The sequence below is a fragment of the Bidens hawaiensis genome, unplaced genomic scaffold, assembly GCF_021521415.1.
Source record: "Bidens hawaiensis isolate Kalapana, Puna unplaced genomic scaffold, B.hawaiensis_p1.1 tig00002153_1, whole genome shotgun sequence".
In the NCBI taxonomy this organism is placed as follows: Eukaryota; Viridiplantae; Streptophyta; class Magnoliopsida; order Asterales; family Asteraceae; genus Bidens; species Bidens hawaiensis.
The window spans coordinates 1,272,665-1,284,316 of record NW_027491115.1 but is presented as its reverse complement, the minus strand read 5'-3'; the positions used below and the strand labels follow the sequence as shown (position 1 = coordinate 1,284,316).

The 11,652-nt window shown below is 37.8% G+C and overlaps 1 pseudogene; it reads right to left on the bottom strand.

Annotated features, from left to right (window-relative positions):
• Window positions 1–319: 319 nt before the first annotated feature.
• On the bottom strand, window positions 320–11,131 carry LOC143608330 (putative disease resistance protein At4g27220; annotated as a pseudogene).
• Between the last annotated feature and the right edge of the window lie 521 nt (window positions 11,132–11,652).

Genomic DNA, 11,652 nt, shown 5'->3' with positions numbered 1-11,652 from the left:
TTATTTGTCTTGTATCTCTTATTTTCAAACTTTTGTATTTGATGTTGAAATTAATTAGTGATAATATTGTCACTTAATAGTGTCACTTGTATTTTGAGCAATATGTACGTCACACTCAGACGTTTCCGCTTAAGCCTATGTGTTACACGTTCATACATCCGTTTATAGGTCGTGCTCTTTGCTTCTGACACTGTCTTCTTCGCCTCTCTCGTGGCCGTTTTGTAAGTATCCCTCAATCCCACTCGCTCCTCCTCATTCGTGCACCTCATAATATCCCTAAAACTTTTTTGTTTGTCCCTTATCTTGTTTTTTACGACCTCTATCCGCCACCAAGACTCCTTATATCCCTGAGAGTCTCCTTTGCTACTTGAATGATCAGTATCGCCATAGCTTCCCATATCTGAGTTGAGTCCCCATCTAGTCGAACCAATGCCTGCAACATGAGTTTATCCTTAAACAGTGTAAGATTGTCGTCCTTCAAATTTCCCATCAAATTCTAGGTGTACATTTCATCTCTACATCAGCTAACTTATTTCTAAAGCCTATATCTGCCACCAGCAATCGATGTTGAGCCATAATTGTCTCCTCAGGCATGAATTTGCATTTCTTCCACCAATGTCGGTCTCCTTGCCTCATCAAAAGGTAGTCAATTTGTGTGTTGCATCCCCCACTGCTAAAAGTGATCAAATGTGATTCTCTTTTCTTAAAGTACGAGTTTATAATACCTAGGTCGGCCACCGCAAACTATAGAAGATCTGTGCCGGTTTCAATCCTATCACCAAAACTAAAACCCCCATGTATGGCTTGAAAACCATCGTTAACCTTACCAATGTGTCCATTATAATCACCTCCTATACAAATCCTCTCTCCCCTAGGTATGCCCCTTACCACTGCGTCTAGGCAATCCCAAAATTCTCTCTTTTTCCGAACCCCTAAACCTACACGTGGCGCGTAGGCACAAAATACTGCCACTACTTCCTCCCCTAGTACTAATCTTAACACCATAAGCTTGTCATAGTCTTACCACCTCCACCACATTAGTGTGTAGTTCCTTAGCCACTAGAAACCCCACTCCATTCCTAGCTCCATCAGACCCCGAGTACCACAACTTATACCCATTACACTCAGCCCCTCTATACCCTTTCCATTTAGTCTCCTAAAGGCATGCTATCTGAACCTTACGTCTTTTAAGAACATCTACCAATTCTAGCAACTTACTATTTAGTGTTCCTACATTCCAAGAGGCCAAAGGAAATGTACGCTCCCTATCTTTACCTTTACCTATACCCCTCGTTTTAGGACACGGTTTTAGGACATGGAATATATTTAGCAACTTACTTTTTAGTATTCCTACATTCCAAGAGGTCAAACATAATGTATGCTCCCTATAAATAAATATATAATTATATTTATTGTTAATAGTGTTGGAAATTTATGTTAAATGAATGGATATTTTATTTAGTAGAATATTAATGAAACTCTTAATATGGTGAATTAAAAATAAACTCTTGGGTAGAGTTTTATTTATGTAACTTGATGATATTTATTAGAGTTTATGTCTCAAATTAAGTGAGACCTTTCACTCATCCATGTTTATTGCATAAATTTGCTAAAGAAAAAAGAAGAGAAGTTTTGGGAATAAAAATGATGATCATCAAAAACAAACATAAGCGTATTTCTTTTCCATAGAATATTGTAGAGGAGAACTCTGTAAACTTCATCTTCATATTATCAAGTTCTATCACAATAAAGAATCCGGTGTAGCCTCGGGTGTGTAGCCTTCCTCGGCAGTACATACTGCTTCGGCTGTTGTACCCTGGGAGATAGACGCGTTGTCTAAGTAGAGGCGCGTAATATGTTTTAAGGGACCCGTGTTGCACACGAATCCTCAGCCACAACCGTCAATATTTCGTTTGCTTTTTATGATAGTCAAAGTGTTTAGTCGTAGACCAAATGTGATGAAGAAACAAGATAAGGATACTTCATGAAGACCCGTTAAAGACATCAGAGCATATTAATTTTGAATATGGGGAGAAAATCATATTTTATATTCAATTTTTTCGTTTTGTAAATGGTATTGTACCACTTTATTTCTCATTACTAACGATAGTATCGTTATTGTTTACGTTATTATTTTATTTTTTAAATAAAAAGTGACCCATGTCTTACAAATAGTTCTATGGACTATGGAATCTACTATGTTGTGTTCTGCTCTAAAGTAAATGTTAGATTGGGTTTTGCAATTCAAAAAGGGGTAGCGGCGCAGCTTGTTGTCCCTTGCTTTCTGTTTCGATGTAATCTAAACATTTGATAGAGATATTTAAAGTTTTGTATTGCGGGAAATATAAAACACAGAAGTGTGATATATGGGATATGGGCCGAGGCGATTTCGTTTGAAACTGATAACTTTTTGCATGAGTCGGCATATGTTCAGTTGGAGTGTTGGACTGACGATTTCGTTTGAAACTGATCATATATTGTATGAGTCGGCATATGTTCAGTTGGACCGAGCCGCGAAAGCTTTGATCCACATTTTTTAAGCACTTAAAATATTTATTGTGTTAGCCATAAACACAAATAAATTTTTTCTATTAATTATCTATATTGTTTAACAAAACAATTCTAATGGTTGTATGCATTAATGTCTAATATGAAATTATTGTAAGGCCCCGTTACCGGTAGCCCTACTTTCGTGTTGGATTTACTCATAAACGCAGTTCTAAATATCAGAGTTAATTAAAACATTCGCGGAATATAAAAGCTTTCATAAAACATTTCATAACAAAACACGTCTTGTCTTAAAACATCATTTTGTCTTTCAAAATAAACGAAACATTAAACTTAAACGTCTTGAGTCTTCTGATGCCAGCCTCTTATTCAGTGCCACGTGTCTCCTCAAGCGAGCTGCCTCATCCTACTCACCTGCGTGCATACTAAAAGTCAGCTATGCTGAGTGAGTTCTAGTTAATCATACACTATACAATACACATAAACTTATATTCTTTCATTCATACTTTCATACTTTCATACTTTCTTTTGTATTAACTTACTCTCATATCTTGCGTTATAAAGAGCATTACGCCCTACCTTCCTCGAGTATTATTAGGGCTCGGTACCCTCCTTCCTCGAGTATTATTAGGGCTCGGTACCCTCTTTCCTTGAGTATTATTAGGGCTCGGCACCCTCTTTCCTCGAATATTAGTAGGGTTCGGTTCCCTAGTTCTCGAATATTAGTAGGGTTCGATTCCCTCTTCGTTACCATACAACCACCCTTTCCTTCTTTTATTAACTTTATCACATTCATACACATAAGCATACATATCATACTTACCTTGTACTTAGCGTTACAACCTGACAGTACGTGCAATATCCGAAGATCGTTCACGTACCGTCAAGCCATCATTCATACATATCACATCATTCACATAAGGCATACACTTATCTCTTAGGATAAGCGTATTAACAAACATATCGAGTATGCACACAGCCCCGAAAACATAACACATAATTGGGGCTAGAAACTCACCTGAATCCTGTTACGCTCTCCGTTAATAGTTATCCCTTTCTTCAGTTGTGCACGGCTGACTGTATAACAAGTATACGTATCAATTAACTACTACTACTCATGTTGTATTTCTATCTTTATATGACCCACAACGAACGGGGGTCCGGGGGCAGCGCCCCTGGCAGCGGGGTCTAGGGGCGGCAGCCCCTAGCAGGGTCCAAGGGGCAGAGCCCCTGGCTGGGGTCGAGCTAAAAATTTTATTTACATTAACTGTCTTAACACATTTTTCATTAGGTTTTTAATTTATTTTCTAATCGAACTTGACTTTAGGCGAATTTAAACCTTAGGCGAACTTAGCTTTAGGCGAAGTTAAACCTTAGGCAAACTTAGCTTTAGGCGAAGTTAAACCTTAAGCGAACTTAGCTTTAGGCGAAGTTATCAGTTAGGCGAACTTGGCCTTAGGCGAAGTTATCAGTTAGGCGAACTTGGCCGTAGGCGAAGTTATCAGTTAGGCGAACTTGGCCGTAGGCGAAGTTATCAGTTAGGCGAACTTGGCCGTAGGCGAAGTTAAGCTTTGAAGGCGAAGTTAAGCTTTTGCAGGCGAAGTTGCCCAGTTCGCAGGCGAAGTTGCCCAGTTCAGCTACGGGTTTGGTTTTTATCAAGCATTTTGGCGATTTTAATACCCTTGTTATGGTTCGACATCACCCACTACGTTCCCTAACCGTTTTCGGTCGTATATATACCCCGTATATACTATAAAGCTTGGATCTTTAAACTTTAAAAGTCAAGAACATACCTTTTGTACGTTCGGTGTGGTCGCGGTTTGCTTGGTTATCTCGTATATAGAAGATCTAATAATGGTTGGCTCGATTTTGGTCTTGGACGTCTCTCTCTCTTTCGGCCGAAATATGGTGTGTGTGTGTGTGTTTGGAGTATGTTAGAGAATAAGATGGAAATGAATGATGGTTTAGGGTTTAGGGGATATTTATATCCCTTAAAGCCCATGGACCTAAGGCCCATTCTCATTTAACCCATCTCAATTAATCTAAGTCCATGATCCGTTCTTTACTCGACATTAATTAATTAATAACGCGAAATCACTAAACGTAACTTTCTTTATTCAACATTATAAATTTTAGGATGTTACAATTATTAATTTTAAAGTAAATATCCAATAGAACCTATAGTATCTCCCAATTGGATTAAAAAAAAAGCCTAATGCGACATTATTTGTAGGGCTATCGGACGATATCTTACCTATGTTCGTTCATTAAGCTTTTGTCGAACAAACGAATGGTTTACGAACACTATATTGAAACGAAAATTCGTGTCCGTGTCCATCCACTAAGGAATTGAGTTTGCACATGTCCGTTCGTTAATATTGTAAACGAGTGATAATGGACAAACGAACACTAACGGACTCTAATGGACCCTAATGGACAAATGAACGCACAGACACTAATGGACAAATGAACACTTAGTGACACTAATAAAAATTAATTTACAAACATACATAAACGATTCAAATGAACAAACGAACATAAACGGTTACATATTAATTTTGAAAGTATAATCATTACCAGACGCTACCGAACGTTCACGAACACTATTGAACGAACATGACCTCTGTTTGTGTGCATTCATTAAGCTTACCGAACACAAATTTTTTGTTCATGTCCAGTTCGTTTATTAAACAGACGAATATAAACGAAGTTCTCATCGAACGAACGTCCGGTTCATTTACAGCCCTAATTATTCGCTTTAAAGTAATTCTTTAATAGAACGTATAGTATCTCCGATTCAATCCAAATCCTAGTTCAAAGCACCACCTCCAATCTCCACACCTACAATTTAAGATTGTAAACCACACGTTATATGGCATCTCTATACCAAAAAGACTTGTGGCTAGCGATATCAGATCTAACCTTTTACGTTTACAAGTAAAACCTAAATAATTATTTACTTTCGCTGCACAGTTTTTCTAGCTTCTCAGTCGTTAAAAGAGAAAAAAATAAGTAACAAAAAAAACTCCCTTTTTGGCCGTTAAAACAAATCCTGAATAACCAAAAGGTTACGTGGACAGTGGACTACTAGACTTGTAACTAGTATTGTAAAAGTCGCTAGTCTCTAGCCGGACGGTTGGGTGGGGACTAGCGATTAATCAGGATTAATCGAACCGGACTTTAATGTATAATTTTCAGTTTTATATATTCATGCATACATTTTTATATGGAATTTTCAGTTTTCTATATACACAAACGTTTGGCTAGAACCTTGTCAGAAAAGCCGACAAAGTCTGATTACTTCTGATTTTGACGGATTTGACCATTGACTGACTAGCCCAAAATTAACCAATGGGGTGGAAACTATCGAGTAATTGCAGATTAATCGGCGCCGCCATGGACAATGAATCCTAAATAATTGTTTACTATCTACTTGATGTTTGTTTGCTTGTTTCACTGTACATTTTTTCTAGCTTCTCACTCGTTAAAAAAAATAAATAAGAAGTAACAAAAAAGAAATCCTTGTTTGGCCGTTAAAACAAATCCTGAGTAACCAAAAGGTTACGTGGACAGTGGACTACTGGACTTGTAATCGGTATTGTAGAAGTCCTAGTCTTTAGCCAGACGGGGGGGTGGGGCCTAACAATTAATCGGGATTAATTGGATCGGACTTAATGCATAATTTTCAATTTTTATATATACGAGCACACATTTTCATATGTAATTTTCAGGTTTTTATATACACAAACGTTTGGCTAGAACCTTGTCAGAAAAGCCGACTAAGTCCGATTAGTCCTGATTTTGACGGCTTTGACCACTGACTGATTCGCCGAAAATTAACCGGTGAGGTGGAAACTAGCGATTAATCAACGCCTAGTCGGGATTTTTACTAACACCACTTGTAATAATGTCTCATATACAACATCATAATAATCCTAAATATTAAATGTGTGATTAGATAAACCATTTACTTCATCCATGAGATCTGTGCACATACCTTTTATCTTCGGGATGAGAGACGTCTGGTTAACTTATGACACAATTAGGAGTTTCATCCTGAGAGACGTCTGATTTCTTTCCTGTAGAGGTAGGTCTTCACCAGGGGTCAGCGTTGAGCCCGTTTCTTTTTGCAGTAGTCTTGGATGAGTTGTCAAAGTCGATTCAGGGGACTCTCCCGTGGTGCATGATGTTCGCAGACGATATTGTGTTACTTGCTGAGAAAAAACAAGATCTAAACATGAGGCTTGAGGAGTGGCGAACAACCTTAGAGACAAAAGGTTTAAAGATTAGCCGATCTAAGACGGAGTACCTACACTGTGATTTTGGTGAGATAAACGACAGTGAAGACGCACACATCACAATTGAAGGGCAGGTGGTCCCGCAGGTAACGAAGTTCAAGTATTTAGGATCATTTGTACAGAGCGATGGGGAATTAGACAGTGATGTGACCCACCGAGTTCAGGTAGGATGGTGTAGATGGAAAGCAGCCACAGGTATATTATGCGACAAGAGTTTCCCGACTAATCTGAAGGGAAAATTCTATAGGGTGGCAGTTAGACCTGCAATGCTATATGGAACAGATTGTTGGGCCATTAAGAAGGCACAAGTGCGGAAGATGGAGGTAGCAGAAATGAGAATGCTACGTTGGATGTGTGGGCACACAAGGCTAGACAGAATAAGAAACGTTGTGCTTCGCGAGAGATTAGGGGTGGCGAACATAGCAGACAAGATAAGAGAGTGGAGATTGAGATGGTTTGGACATGTAAAGAGAAGACAGACGACGAATCCTGTTAGATCCGTAGAAAACATTACTATAGAGGGGAGGAGGGGTAGAGGACGACCGAAATTGACTTGGGATGAGAGGATTAGGCATGATTTGATAGACCTAAACCTCTCCGAGGACATGGTTGAGGATAGGAATTCGTGGAGAAGTAGAATTAAAGTTAAGGATTTTTAGAGAGAATTGAATACCTTAGGGCTTAGACTTAACTTATTTAGGTCACATACCATAATGGTATTTCCCTTACATATTTTATTATTATTATTATTAGCTTTTATATTGCGGTTAAACTGTTACCTTATTATTAATATTATTATAATTAGTAGTAGTTTTTTATATAACTGTTAAACTTTGATTTCCTTCTTTTGCTTCATACACATGTTCTTAGAGCCGAGGGTCTCTCTGGAAGCCACCTCTTTATTCCTTTGGATAGAGGTACGGTGTGCCTACATCCCACCCTCCCCAGACCCTACCTATAGCTCTGCTGTCGGTGGGATTTTACTGGGTATGATTGATTGATTGATTGATCCTGTAAAATTAACAAATTAGCGCACAGAGCAAATCAATGCTATTATCAATTGTGCATCAGGGTAAGCATTTTTCATACATGAGAAACTTTAGCATAATAAGGAGGAGGCAGAGGGGGGTTATACTGCAAAAGTAACAAATTAGTTCACAAAACAAATCAATACAATTAATCGCGCATTAGGATAAGCGTTTTCATACGTGTAGATAAGCAGCATATGCAGCCTGTAAAAGTAACAGATTAGCTCACAAAGCAAATCAAGTCAATCCAATTAATATAACATTAGGATAAGCGTTTTTCGTACCTTTAAATGATAGTCATCTGCAAAAGCATCTAGAGAATAATTCTGTTTTACTGCAAAATCATCATTACTGCTTGGCTGTGGATCAAAATGTTGTCCTGCAGTATAATCATTAATGTTACACGGTACCCCATGATGCTCAAGTTTGAGATTGGGTATATGACTGTCCCCAAAACTCCATCTTTTCATGTTACGACAATGTTTCACTTTCAAACACGCAAGAGAAGAATAATTAATGGTAGAATGTCCGGAGTAGAAGCTCTCAAGTTTGGGCAGATTACCAAGTTGAATATGGGTAATGAGGAACTCAATATCTGAATCAAGTTTTACCAAATCAGTTTTACTTCCACCCGCTTCCTCGTATTCAGTTCCATGTCTCTGCTCATTTCCAGCGGAAATGACAGCCACCAAATTCTCACAATTCACAATTGTTAAATATCTTAGATTCACAAGCCCTTGTGCTACAATTGTTAAATATCTTAGATTCACAAGCACTCTAATAAGGAGGAGCAATGTGTAATCCCGATCCTCGTTAGATTACAAAAGCTCATATGTTGATGTGTCCTATTCCATACAACCTCCAACCTGTTCACATTCTCCAACCTGATTTCTTTCAGTTGGGAAAAAAACTTTCCCTCCGTTTTTATTAGATTCGATTTCTGCAATGCATCCAGGTCGGATGCCCTCACCAAGCTTCTAACATTTTCACCTCTATTCAAAACATTAAAACCTTCTTGATAAAGATCTGGTAGGATGTAATCCAAATTTTCTATCCCCCACAATACTAACATTTCACTTACCGTTACTAGTTTCATAATTGCTATCGTGAATGGGAGGTTAGTTTCTGAAATTTTTACGACGCGTTTATAAGGATAAGCATGACACGTGAATCTTTCGTCATTAATTTTGAATTCTTTCAAATTTTCAAACTGGAAATCTTCGAGAATATAATGCAAGCTAGGAACTTCTAAATGTAGAACCGTGAGACGCTTCAGTTTACTTAATTCCTCAATAAAATTACAATTTCCCTCCTTATTCAACCCAACATACAACTCTTCCAACCTCTTGAGCTTTGATACGACACCAAGTGCTACAAACGATAGATCTTTACAATCGTAAACATCTAGCAGCCTTAATTTGGTTAGTTGACCAATCTCTTCAGGGATACTTGCAATTCCACTACATCTAAGCTTTAGAATCTCAAGGCATCTCAAATCCCCAAGTATAGAAATTTCAACGAGGAAATGGTTTCTACTTAGATCTAGCATGCGGAGTTCTTGGAGGTGCTTTAATGAGTGTGGGAGAGATGAAATCTTGTTGCCTGACATATCTAAAACTTTAAGGTTTTCCATGCCACGAAAGAATTCATCTGGAGCACTTGAAAGCTCATTATCTTGTATAAGGAAAGTATCAAGGTCTAGGAACAGAAGTTCATGTTCAGGAAGCTCAGAGATTCTATTTCCTATAAGTGATATCTTCTTGTAGCTTTTAAAGTGTTCTTCTGGATGCCATTCTCTCAATTCTTTTCCAGACTCTACCCAAAACTTGTGATCACCTTCAGAAGTAGTCAACAATGCCATATCACGAACAAGATCATGCATTTTTAATACTTCTTCTTCCTCTTCAGATCGTCTACCAATGGGCTCTAACAAGAAAGATGATTTAAGGAACTCAACAGCCTCTTGAACTTTATCTTTAGCATACTGAATGCTGCCATGAAGATTATTAAATATTCCTAGACCCAACCCATAGTGTGTTAACCTTTTAAGGTCAATGATTTCATCTTCTGGGAGCATACTACACAACAAGAAGAACTTTTTGGCTACGTCATCCTCAAGATATTCGTAGCTTAGTTGCAATTTCCTTAATCCTTTTTCTCTGTAGGTGACATCCCCACCGATTGGGTCTCGTAGTCGACGAAGCGTTGCCTCCCATTTCTCAAATTCTTTGTTTTCCAAATTCTTTCCTACAACTTGAACAAAGAGTGGCAATCCACCACATTCTTTAACAATATCCAATGCAACTTGTTTCAGGTTCTTGTCCCATTCAGTGTCACCAACAACGCGTTCAAGAAGGGTCATTGCTTCTTTATCTTTCAAAGGTTCTACCGAAATAATCTTCTTAGCATGCATTGCTCTACACTCGTTTTCCTTTCTGGATGTAAGCAAAATCTTCCATTTCTTGTTTTTTGTCCCACATGGAATGCCCACTTCATGTAGCTCAAATTCCTCCCACACGTCATCTAGGATGATTAGAACCTTCTCTCCGTTCACTATTCTACTTGTTGCTACTTGAAGCTTTTCTTGAATCATATTCATATCAATAGTTTGCGAGACAGTTACAAGCTTAATATATGCAAAATGATTGCTCATTTCTATGGCAGTTTGTTGGGCTAGTGTAGTTTTACCAACGCCTCCATGGCCGGTGATTCCAACTATTTGTATCTTGTCATCTTTTAAAGCTCGAATGATCTTCTTCAACGCCGACTTTCGGGTGTGGATATTTTCAAGATCTTTTCTTTCATAGAAGTTCGTGACTTCTAGAGTACGAGCAGGAAGAGAGACACGAGTTTCAAAAACCTTACCACGTTCTTGGTGCTCAACAAGAAATGAAGTTATTCTGGCCGACATCTTACCATAACGATGGAGGGTGCCTAAGTTGACACATAAATGTAAGTTACAGCATGTCTTCTTGGCTTCATCTATTTTGTCGATATACTCCGTGGCTTTGGATATTCCAGCACATGCTATCTTCATCCACTCTTCTGCGTCTTCTTGGATAATTTCCGCTTTAGATTTAGCCAGATCCATTTGTTGTTGAATCCTTTGCTTCATACACGTGATCATTTCAACTTCATACTTTAATTTTTCAATGTTTTCAGAGCAATTGCACATGTAGGTAATTTCTTTTTTCGCCACACCAAGCAAGGACTCCACTACTTTTCCAGCCACAACCTCCGCCATTCTTTACGACAGTCTTAGACTTCTGATGGGAAAATAACCCAAGAGGATAGTATGTAGATCTATAAACAAGGAACAATCATACGAGTCAATCAAAAACCTAGATCATGAAAATAGTAAATGAAGAAATACTTATAAGGAAATTGGGGAAAAAAAGCTAGGTGGTGAACATTGAACAATTTAAGGAAATGAAACTAGGACACTGATTACAATTGATTTATTGACGGATTAACACGATACACGAAATGAAGAAAAAAGGCAATTAATTGAATTGCACTATATATTTCGAGAAAATGATTTCAAACATTTATTTAAGCTGAAGGTGAATTAATTGCTTATTTATTTTTATTTAATATAATGTAGTTATCATATCTAGCTATATTATTAAAACAACACAATGTTTTATATGTTGGGAATCGAACTCACTATCTTTCTTTTAAAATGTTTGTGTCTTACCAACTCAACTAGGATGAATTGATGTTAGCTTTCTCTTTTTCTTAATTGTTATAGATTCACAACCTTCCATTTTGTTCTATTTTTTTAACCATCCGTGTATCACACGGACTCTATCCTAGTA